General features: G+C 39.8%; 1 protein-coding gene across 1 annotated transcript in view; it reads left to right on the top strand.

Moving 5' to 3' along the window:
* The window catches only part of KIF16B (kinesin family member 16B), a gene marked incomplete at its 3' end in the record, with an annotated part of 141,114 nt that overhangs the window by 110,357 nt on the left and 18,410 nt on the right, over positions 1–12,347 (top strand). The window lies entirely within an intron of this gene.

The following is a 12,347-nucleotide window of genomic DNA, read 5'->3' as shown; positions in this document are numbered from 1 at the left end:
GGTTAATTTTGAATAAATAGTGTAGATAGTAGCAAAAACTGTCTGGTTCCAGCTGTGCTGCCTGTTGCATTTTTTCCTTACAGATATAGATGGTATTACTGACACAACTGCAGATGCAAAGCTGTTACAATAAACTTCATTCTCTGCCTAATCTGGAGGATTATACCAAGCTTCTCTTGAGCTTCACGTGGTGGCTTTCGAGCAGGGTATTACAGGGTAGTCCTCTATCTGTTCATTTGGAACCACTGGGAGAAAGAACAGGAAAATACATGTTGCAGATTTTGCAGTACAGTAAGAATATTTAGCTGTTTATTTTGGCATTGCTGTATTAAGCAAATGAGTGACTTATCTAAACAGGATTAAGATAGAGATGACTGTTAACTGATGGAAGGCCCATTCAGGTAAGACTGATGTAGCCTGGAAGAAAGAAAAACTCCTTAAAAACAGTTTTCTGCCTCTGTATTTGCCAGCAGTTGTTGGGGTGTAAAGGTGAAATTGAAGCACAGTGCCTAGTCTCCGTAGGCCCCATTTGCGTTCACTGTAGAGAGATCAATGCCTTCCCATGGCATTTCAAAGCATTCGAGGTGAGTCTCCTGCCCTGATCCTCCCACTGGAGGATCCTACACCGCTGCCAGGGAGCGGCAAGGTTGGGGCTGTTCCAGAAGGGAGGACAAGCCGGGAGCTGAGGGTGGCTGCAGCACAGCTCACAGCAGGGACCTTGGTGGCCAGGGCACAGTCCAGCAGTACCTCTGCAGGGCCAGGACGGTGATAGTAACTGCTCCTCTTGACAGTCCGGCATCAGCTGGCCAGGTGAGGTGACAAGTCAGGTCCAGGGTCCATCCAAGAGAGGCCGATTACTAGTGAAACTTTGAGAGCCACTAATTGTAACTGCAGTGTTCTGTTGGAAATATCCCCCTTTTTAGCATATTAGGTTGGTTAAATGGTGAATTTGCTTTAAAATAAAAACCCAAAACAAAACAAAACAAAAACCCACCAAAACCAGCCTTATGGCTAGCATTGTTACAATCTACAAGAGACACTTTTTATCTAAGGGTCTCTTATATTATCATGTTCCTGCTAGTGAGCTTTCAGACTCGATATGGTGAAAATAATAGTGTTTCTTAATTAAAAATGGATTGACTTTAGAAAAAAGGAAGAAAACAAGTGTCTCGGACCTGTGCAGCTCATAGTATAGTTCCTAAATGAGTTTCTAAAAGCCTTCGGTTTTGTATTCACAATGAGATCTTCCTGTAAGTCTCTCAGGATATTTTCTTGACTACTGTAATGTAAATACATAAAAAAAAAAATAAAAATCTGGAAGGATCTTTTACCATCTGTCTCTGCAACACAGAACATACAGAAGGCTCCATCTTACAGGAGAGAATTGTCTATCCCACTACAGAGCCCAAAGCAAGAAAGCCCAGGCAGTAAAATTTATTAGACATCCCTGCATGACAAAAATCAATAAGATACAATCTCTTGTGGTTTAATATGAAAATAAACATAAAGAAGCAGTGGCTCTCAGCAAAAATATTGAGCTGCAGGTATAGAATTGAAAATGTCAAGAGGAGAAGACTGAAAGTGGAGGATGTTGTCCAGTTTACTGTAGGGCGTATTTCAGAACCAAAGCCAGAAATAATAGTGCGGAGGGCAAGCTGTCTGGCCACATCTAGAAAAACAAAATTCATTATGGGGATGTTGGTGATGTGAGTGCGAGTGAGATGAAAAAGCACACTTTTCACGGGTGCCAAACTTCAGGAGCCAGTGTTAAAACATTCAATTAATTCATGGTTATCTATAAATGGTTATGATGCCGTGAGTGATAAAAAGAATCAAAGCTACAGTTCTGTTTGGCCAGTTTCTTCGGTATTGAACCTATTATTTTCTATAATACTTAGTTTTAGGTACTACTGGGTATTAATGATACTGTAATGATTTGTGTTGTGCCGTGCTGTCGGCACTGGGGGCACTCTGAGGCTGTTAGTGTGTACACTCTGCATTTTCTATGGCATACGTTGAGTTTCTTTCAAACTGCATCTGAACACTGCATGTTCTAGTCTTGTTATGTCTTTTTTTTTGGAAAAAATTATGGCAACACTTCAGCAGTATTTTAAATCCTTAAATTACTCACTGTAAACTCAATTCTAACTCCAATTTTATTTTTAAATCAGGGAATAAATAAGAATACCTTTGCTTTTAAGTTCAGCTCAATTTTTGAATAGTACCAGTATTGATAAAGTAATTGCAAACTACTGCATTGCAGGGTTTTATTTACATATGTAGAGTAGCATAACTTCCATTTTGATTGTACCTGAAGGCTCTTATGTGCTATAACTCATTGTAAGGATGTTGTTAAAAAAAAAAAAAAAAAAGAAAAAGAAAAATCATGTGGTCTTTTAGCCTTCCCCTGCTTTCCTGGGTTACTAAAACTGGTGTAGGTGGAGCAGCATCACTCGTACGCAGGCTCAGTGATGTAGTGCCTGTTGGGGACAGAAATATTATAGCCTTCTAGAAAGCATCTGACAGACAGTAATTGTGAAATTACTGACATGTAATCCAAAGCCAAATACTTGCAGTAGTTAAATACATCCCTGCTTTCTCCCCTGCCCTGAATAATGATGTTGACTTCAACACCATGGCATTTTAATCGAGTGTGTCTTCGAGTTTTTCACGTGTATGTGGTATATACAAGGGTCTTGCTTGCTAAGCATTTATCTTCAAGTGCTTGATCAAGAAATTTTATTACACTTGGAAACAAATAACTATTCTCACCCACCACCATGACTCTAGGATCTCCAGAGCAGTACTAAATAGGGTATTGCTCGTGAAACTGATAGTAACAGTGATCTTTCTGGTCCCCATAGTCGCTTTTTCTGCCCTGCAGATTCAAAATCCTTTGCCAAACAGGCTCCTGAAAACATATCTCTTAAGTTTATTACATTTAATTAGTTATCTGTCATTTTAAACTTTACCTAGTGACAATGCCGATAGTGTGAGGAAAATCCCGAATCTGTATGAGGCTTACAGCTAGTTTTTAATCCTGTGATAAAGCGGCTAGTTCTACGATGTCTGTAAGACTAGACATAAGTGAAAATTTATGTATAACCTATGTGACTCAATCACTCTTACTGTTGGAGGGGGCACTAAGTAGTTCCTTCTAAGCTTCCCATTTGCGTATTTGAACTGCGTTTTCTCTGGCTTTATCACTTTAAATGAGGCAGAAGGCTAGCTAACTTCTCCTTGTAATCAGCCCAGTTTGTTGTGAGAGTTGCCACTTTATATCTGTAACAAATCAAACTTAGAGGCGTACTGCGAATTTGTTTGCAGGTGTATTACCCTGTGACAGCTGTTCTTTAAGACCCTGAGATCTGCCATTAATTTTGAGTAGTCAGAAAGGCATCCATCTAGTCAGCAGTAGAAATTATTGCTGCTCTTTGATGAGTTTTCATTATTAGCATTTCTCAAAGGTGAGGGTGACTGAAATTTATGGCATCAGTTGGCCGCACGAGACGGGGATGTTTCATAAATGCTGCCAGATGTCACTGGGATGAGCTCGTATGCAAGCAAATCTTTTCGGGAAGAGCTGCTAAAACTGCTATGGTGAATTCTCCTCTCTGAACCTATTTGTGTTGCTTAAGTCGAATGGTGTTGTGACTTCTCAGTGTGCAGTCAAAGTGGCCCGATAGCCAACGTGGCATCGGCAGGAATGCGATTCGGAGTGGGGCAAGGCTGTACACAGCCACAGCGAAGATGATGTCTGCTGCACGGCCCACCTTGTACTATTGCAGGGACACTACCTTAACCTTGCTAGAAATCCCAGTGGGAAGATAATGAATCAAATTGCAAATAATTTTTGAAAGGAAAATAAACCCCACAGAGAGCACCAGAAAATTCCTTTTTTACCTTCTTTTTGAGAAGTGGGATTTGAGCTGTGCATTGATGAAGACTGATTAATGTGTTGAGCTTTGAAGACATGACCTTGCAAACCCAGCAGTTGTTGCCATTTCTTTAAAGAAACAACCAAGCACCATGACCTGAGACTATATGAAAAAAAATTAATGTGTAGGTTGCAAAATCATAAGCTAAAAGTGTAGAGAGTATGTGTTAAACTTGTCCATGGACTCTCTAGGTCAGCACGTACCCTTGTCTTAGACCATGATCCGCCATGCTGTACTGGTATTTTTCTGCCAGAGACTTCTATCTTGGGGCAAGGGATAGACAAACAAGGGAGCAAAATCAAGGTTGTAAGGACATGGTACGTTACAATTTTTTTCATGCTTATTTTCCAAATACATCTATGAATCATATTTATTCTTTATTTGGTTTCGACTGGTTTACATGTGAGATAGTTGTATCCTTTGGGTTGGTGTATGCTGTTTCTGCACCATCTTATTCTGCCTTTCTGCAGCCTGCAAAGAGAACTTAATCTATTTTCTTTGCTATTTGGGCCAATTTTTGTCCCTCTTTCCTTGGTTGATAATGCTGAGCTATGCGGGTAGTGGTTTATATTTAGAAAGATGCCCTGGTTATATTAGTTTCCGGTTTTCATAAGAGAAATTAAAATCCAAAAGCTGTATAATTTTATAGAACTGTGAAAGGTTTACATGAACTTTGATACATCCTATTGCTCATTTTTATAGTTATTCTGTATTTAAATGCTATCGTACTGCTTATAATGAACAAAACGATGAAGTAATTTGTCAAATATTATATTGACCATCATTTATGGCTCTATTTCCGTATGTTGTTATTCCGACTAGCCTAGAAATTGCTTTAAGGAAGAGAAAAACACCCCTGTAATGCAAGGTAACTTCTTTGGCTGCAGTTTATTTGATTTTTCTCAATAGCAGGAGGCAGACTAAATGGAGTTAAAATAATGTGATAAACAGTGGCCTCCACATCTCACCATAGCTCTAAAAATGCACGTTGAGTCTAGGTCAGCCTGCTTGCTTAAAGGAGAAACTTGGATATGAGAACTCTCAAACCTTGTTGATAATTACAGATGATTGATCGGCAGGTGGGCACGATTCAAAGACAGTGAGGCATGGTTAGTGAAATGCAAAAGAGAAATCTTTGGTGTCCAAGCCTGCTTGGTAATTCTGCATTGTCAGAGGGAGGTTCACAGGAGGTGAATTTCTTTTTTGTATTCGTATCCCTCTTCGGTGACAGATGAAGTTGAAATGTTCTTTGGAGAAAGTTATGCCTGTCTGAGGAAGGTAACTGGCAAGCACGCCAGGAAGATCTTGAAAGTTCGAAGAGAGTTACCCAGAATTAGAGAGAGCAGAGCTATGAGAACTTGTGCATCCTGAGAAGATGCTCATGCATTGGTGAATCCAGAGATGATGATCTGTGGGGGCTGGTCACAGCATCCAGACTTTGAGGGCACTTGCAACAGAACTGCATATATTTATGGGAGGAGACGTAAGTACTTGTGCTTCTTGGCACATCTTAGCGCCAGTATTGCAGGGGAATGATGTAGAGGAGGTACCTATTTATATATGGGTGATGCTCCAGAGAGATAAGTAGGAAAAAGGCAAGGAATTGTAGCCCATCTGAGTACAGTGGGGAAGTTGCAGAATTGCTTGCCCGGCAGGTTAACTCTGGCAGGGTCCCCAGTACACTCTGGCCTCAATGGGATGTGTTCTGGAGGGGATAAAGTAGACGTGGCTCACAGGGCTGCTTGTGCTAGGGACCAGGCAAAAAGCAACATGCAAATCAGGAGTTGCTCCTACCAGCCAGAAATGCAAAGGCTAAACCAGTTCTGTGGGCAGGTAAATCTTTGGCACAGAGCAAAAAGCATGGAGAGCAGGAAGAAGAGTGTCCTCACGTACATGGGGCAAAACAGCTTCCTCTTTGAGAAAAGGCTGTGCCGTGAAGGGACAGGAAACCAAGCTGTGGCATAAACTGTATTCAGGAGATACCAGGGGGTTAAAACAAACAAACAAACAAAACCACAACAAAACCCCCAAATTCCAGTACATCACTCTGCGATATGGTCTCTTTTGTATTTGTAAGAACTGAGATATTTGCTGACCGATTTATTTAGGGTTTTTCAGAGTAGGCTCCCTCAAGGAAGGAGGGAGATGCTTGTTCCTTTGTGCGTGTTTGAGTGAGATCCAGGCACTGCAGCCTGTAGCAGCAAGGAGAGACAACGACAGAAAGCTGCAGCTCTGATGGAATTGCTGAGAGAGAGCAGGGATGAGCCTAGAACAGCTCCTTGGGTCTCAGAAACGCTGCAAAGACCTGGGGAGCAGAGTCCGCTTCCCTCAAAGCCAGCGAAGGACTGACTGTCTTAGGCTGGTATCAGGGACCTTCTGCGGGGTCTCCTCTGCAGGGACGCTATGCATAGGGGGAAGGTTGCGTGCGACCTTTTTCCAGTTCTGTGTCCTGGTCACTCGAGTTTTCTTTGGTTTAGGAGGTTAACTATCCTTGTTTGTTTGTTATAATAAATTGTGGCTTTTGTTGCTGTTTAAAAACTGTTCAGTCTTCTCCAAGGAGTTTGCATGAGAAGGTTGACATGGGTCCACCTCAGAACTTTGGCTGATACTTAGTTGCTCGGATATCCTGCTTTGGAGAATATCAAATCCCTCTCCCCTTCTGGCAGATAGTGGGAACCGAAAATTTGATATGGCAAATGGACAGTGGAGTAAGAAAAAGAATTAGGTCATGGGCAGCGGGAAAGGTGTAGAAATAAAATAGAGACAGGCTGGAAAGTGGGGGAGAACATGTTAGAAGAGATGGAAAAAGAAGTAAAGAGAGAATATTAGAAATGAAAGAGGAAAAGTAGGTGACAAACGGAATATGCAGAAAATAATCCCCTGGATATTCCCGCTCCTCGATTAGTTGATAATGGAAAATATTGTCTTTAGTCTTCCAGTCCTCTGAGGGCATCGCTTACCTATGGCATACGTGTCGGGGAAGCACTGTAGGGTTTACATGATGGAGGACTACGTTATTATTTTTTTAAAGGAGAATAAATTTAGAGTTTTATTCACTCATATTTGGGAAGACATAATTTGAACTTTAAATAGTTTGAACTATATCACCTGAAAATGTGACTTAGGTGGGTTTTAAGTTATTTTATTGGTTTCTTTTTTAGTGGATAGTATATGTTCAAATGATTTATCTCTATTTGATTTTTTTTTTTTCAGAAATTATCAAGTAGCCTCTAATCTGTTCATTGTGTTAACTTTTTCCCTCTGTCTAAGGCTCTCTTACAAAATTGTGTAGAACAGGTGGTTTATTTCAGACAAAATACTAGTAAAAATATAGAAGTTAAGCTTTTTTTTTTTACCTTGTTGTCAAATCCCTAAATATTTAGTGCAAGTCCCTAGTTAAGAATACAGCTTTTGTCCAGTTTCTTTAGAGTCTGGGAGTCTTAGTACATCTTGAGAAGCTGAGGCTTAAGTTACTTTGTTTAAACTTCAAAAACTAAAAGTAGGACAGTTTTTTCTTTCATTACTCACTGCAAAATCAAGTCAGGTGCAGCCACACTGGCTGCCACATTCTTCTCTTTGATTTTTCTCATCTGTGACAGAGATTTCTGGTACAAAGGATCAAAAGTCAGACATGCCCTTTGAAAAATGAGAAAATTCAGAGTTGTAAAAGTAACATGAGAGTTAAAGAAGACTGACTTTTTAATTTAATAGTTAGCATTTCCTTAATTTTCTTTTTTCCCCTTTTTCCCCCCATTTAAATATATCAAAACATTGAAGTACAAAGAGAATTTGGGATGAAAGATTAAAGATGACTCATCCTCCATCAATGTCTGTCCTGTTTTTCTTCTTAAAAATCTTTTACTGTATTGTGGGCACTAAAACATAGATTTTAGCCACCAGAAATAATGAGATGTTTCAATCCTGTAGATTTTTGCTTGATGTTGGAAAATGGCACTTTTTTTAATGTTTAGGGAGCATAACACTTCGAACAATTTCACGCTTCAGAAGTGACAAGCTTACATGACTGTATTATGTGGTATTTTACTTTGGTCCACTATATATTGAAATATCATCTGCAAAGTACTGTACAAGACTTTTTATTAACATGTTATGTTCCAATGTACCATAAAACCCCTGATCTGAATTAAATCCAGCAGGTCCCTGGCAAACTTCAGTTAATGGCAGTGAAGAGTCTCCAACTGAATATAATAGAAATTAAAGGATACCCTTCAAATGCTGATGGCTTTGTTTTCTAAAGGTCCTGAAATGAGAGTGCACCCCGTCCCAGGCAGAGCCTTTCGTGGTATTGGAGCCTTCATTTGCACTCTCTTGGCTTCCAAAAGGCCAGTATCCAAATTTGCATCTCTTCCTGGGGCTCAGTAGCTGAAGGCTATGAAGATGTATGGTTTCGCTTTAGAAGAATATACTTCCATATAGATGTTGTTAGGTATATGCTGTTTCGAGAAGCAGGTGAATCTTAAGGTCAAAGAGTTGTATACAAGATAAAATAGGTGACTAAAAAAAGGGTCACTTACTGTTCTGCCATCTACTCTTACCAGCATTAAATGCCTGCCGATAACCTTGTTAAAACCAGTCTCCTGGCTGAAATGTGAGAAGTGTAGGAATCCATTAAGCTGTTTAAACTTTACTAGAATAATACTTGCTAGGTATGAAGCACCTTCCCTTCAGGACTGGGCCTAGTACTGCCTAAACTTGATCATGCTAACCTCACAAATACTATATCATGGCAGGTACGTATCGTTTCTTCAGGTTGCTGAGACACAGACAAATAACGTGCCCCCAAGTAATATAAGACCCAGAAATAAAACACAGCCTTTATTTATTATACAGAAATTAGAGAGTAAATTGCAAATGACTGTTTGCCTCTCCCTAAGACTGCCACTGCCTAGCAATGATTGCCAGATAGGATAAACATCATTAACTGTAAAAAGTTTAATGTCTAAAAGACGTTAGGAGTGCTGACATGCAGTCTTGAGGTGTCTCCGTACTATTTTAAAATATTACCTGGCTTTGCATTTTAGGTCTAAGAGTAGTCCCAGCCTTGGCCATGGCATGCGTATGCACACTCATATGTATATAATGGAATTTGTATTGCAGCGCTGCTATAATTATGTGTGGTAGGGAAATGCTTCTGCAGCCAAAATAAAAATTAGAAGTCTTGCACACCACATGCAGGAGCTTCTCAGGAAATCATTTGAGCTCACTCTTCCTGTCAGGCTAGGGAATATGCCTCTTAATTTCCCCTGACAGAAAACATATCACCTCATCAGCAGCCCTAAAAAACGACAGAACATCTCTGTGGAAAAAGACTGACTGCCAAACGCTTTCACTGCCACTGCAGCAAGGGGGACAAGGGAGAGGAGGGCCGAGCTTCAGAAATTTCAGGAAGGTAGAATAATTTACCTTGCTTCTTGTAGAGTCCCACTGTTACACCTTGTATTGCTGCAAAACGTTCATCTCGTAGTCAAGGTGTGACCCTTGAAGAATTAATTTGAGCCAGAGGGTACAAGGCCGTTTAATTCTAAAAGAATAATTTATACTCCTGAATCTGGATAGCGTGAAAATCTCTTATAGTGTTTGAGCCAAGGCAAACATCTCGATGCAAAATCTACACCTGCAGATCTTTTACATATTTAAGTGACAGAACAAATGTGGCTCAGTCACATACTGTGCTGTGTGCATTAACCTGTAGCGGTGGTAATCTCATCTGAAGTTACTGTGCAGTTTCTTAAAGGCGTTTTAGCACTACTAATAACAAAATTGGAATTTATTGAAATATTTGCTACTGCGATTTGGCTTAAATGAGTAAGGTATTGTAAATAAACTTCAAAATTCTCCTGAGTCATTGCATTTCTGAATCGCACACAATTATATTCAGAGTCTGTTTGTCAAACAATACATCAGGACAGAGGATCTTTATAGACAATTATTGTAACATTTGTCATTACTTCAGTGTATTTGTATTGCTGGGCTTTTTTTCTTTTCCTTTTTATAAACCAAAATTATGACGAGATAAGAACATTTTACCATCACTCTGCGTATTTGTGGGAACTCTTGCACCAACGTTTTTTTCCCCATGCTAAAGGAGTAACTTTGTAAGTCAGAGTGACAGAGGTCAATGGTATGTATATATATATAAGCACACTACCTCTGATAAATATACTAATATTGTATTTTTATATAAATATACTACAATGGACCAGCTTCCTGTTACAGTGAAATTACACTGTCACATAGAGGACAGCGTAATTCACATTGCTGCATGAATGGTTCTAGTTCTCATGTTGCAAAGATAATTTTCAAGCTGCGAACTGGGTGGAAACTGGTGCTGTCATGTCTGCATTAAGTGTTTGGAGAGCCTGAAACTCAAGCCTGGAGAGTTTTGAATGCCTCTTTTTTTCATTTTGGTGGGGATTAGACTCTTGGCATGTAGTGGAGTAGAACGCATTGGAATAATTCAGGGTTTCCAAGAGCTGCTGAAGTGATGATGAAATCTATGGCTGGAGGCTTTTCTGTCATATAGCTGGGTGGTCATCTGCTGTGTGACAGAAATGGTCTCCATTTTTTATTTGAGAGATGGACATCTGGCAATCATTTGGCTAAAAGAGGAGCCAGAGAACCCTTGGGAAAGAGTGGGACACAGAAGTGTTCCCGCAGGCCCGAGGCTGCGCGCCTTCTGCATCCAGCCCCGTAGCGGTGGTGACTGCAGTAGATGATCGGTCCTTTGTAACATTCTCTCTGCAGGATGCAAAATCCTCCCAAGTTACGTATATGTATGTATAAGTATATTCTGTGCATATATATGCGTATTACAAACATAAGTGACATATATATGTGTGCCAAGTATAGTTCGGCACGTTGGCGTTCTGATCTGGATGGAGGGTTTTATTACATATAGTTCTCTAAGTCCAAAGTATTCAGATCCAGGTCTTGACCAGCAGTGAAATTATGATTTTCGTTTAGGTACATATTGTGGCTTTGAACATTTCAGAGCTAAGTTTACTGGCTGAGGCCTTTCCCTTGCATATTAAAGGCTTGGTTTCAAAGATTTGTGCATTGTAGTGATTTGGGAGTTAAGAAATGTTAAAACTATGTGAGTAGCTACGTAGGTTTGAATGAGTTTAGCAAAACTTACTGGCTTTAGAAAATGCAACTGTTTTTCTTCTAAGGTGTATCCAGAAAGCTAACAGGTAAGGAAACCAACTTGCCCATCCCAAAGTTTTGTAGAATCAGCCTGTTAAAATCAAACTTAATTTAGGTAAAGAAATCATTCCAGGTTTTAGATGTAATACCTTGCTTTGACTCTACAGAGTACATCTAAGGACGTTGTAGCAGTAGGTTTTTGTATTTACACAAATTGTTTTTTAACAGACACTATTTTAAAATTCTATAATGAAAGTAGTTATTAGAAAATAAATATAAAACCAGTCTCCTGAGGGCCAGGAGGTGTTTTACCTTACTTGTTTCTGGCAGTGACATGATGCTGTACTATTTAATAAAATATAATTTCTGCAGGGGTGGGATTTTGAAGTCCTTGAAAGTATTAGCACTTATAATCCTGTATAGGTTAAGGAGTGAATAATGCAGTGAAAATAAGTCCCAAGGATGTAATTATAGGATCCTATTTGGTTGTGTACTGCTTGTCCTGCCAACATGAAGAAGCAGGCACACCAAAAAGAATATAGTTGGAGAAATTTGAGGAATATAATTGGGGTATGCTGGTGAGACTGATACAGAGCAGACATCTCTCCCATCTCCTCTGGTGCCCCACATTGCTTTATATCACTCATTTGAAGCTGTCTAGCCATTTCTTAATATTCTTGGATAATTTTATCCAAGTTGGAGTTGAACCAGAGAATGGGAATAAATTATCTGTATTGCAGAATTCCTCTGTATTTTAAAGATGCTTACATTCAATGTTAATAATGAAGCTCCTGATTTAATTCAGTACGTTGCTGCTCCTTGTAACCAGCCATAAATTCTCTACAGTCCTGTATGTGCTGATATACTAGAAAAGGATGCATCTTGTTTATTAGTTCAATATCACGAAATAACCAGGGGAATTCATGCAGGAGGCATTTTTACACAGGGCTTTCTCCTGCAAAACAACTCCAGCAATGCCAATGGGAGGTTGCATATTTCTGTCTCGTACAGTGAGAGCTAGGTAGAAATTGGTTTTGATGTGCCTTCAAGTGCAAACACAAACTATGTGGAGAGGACTTTCTTGTGCATCATTCCCAGCAGCAGTGGCTTAGCAGACCAAGTTCATTGGTACTTGTTACCAACTCTTGAGTCTTTTGTGTGTTTTCCAGACAGAGCCGGCTGGAATTTGTTCAAGCGTTTTATTTGTACAAAAAAGGAACACCGTTCCCTCGCTCTCTCCCTTGC

Source organism: Platalea leucorodia (genome assembly GCF_965183815.1).
Source record: "Platalea leucorodia genome assembly, chromosome: 3".
Taxonomy (NCBI): Eukaryota; Metazoa; Chordata; class Aves; order Pelecaniformes; family Threskiornithidae; genus Platalea; species Platalea leucorodia.
This window is presented reverse-complemented; position numbering and strand designations above follow the sequence as displayed.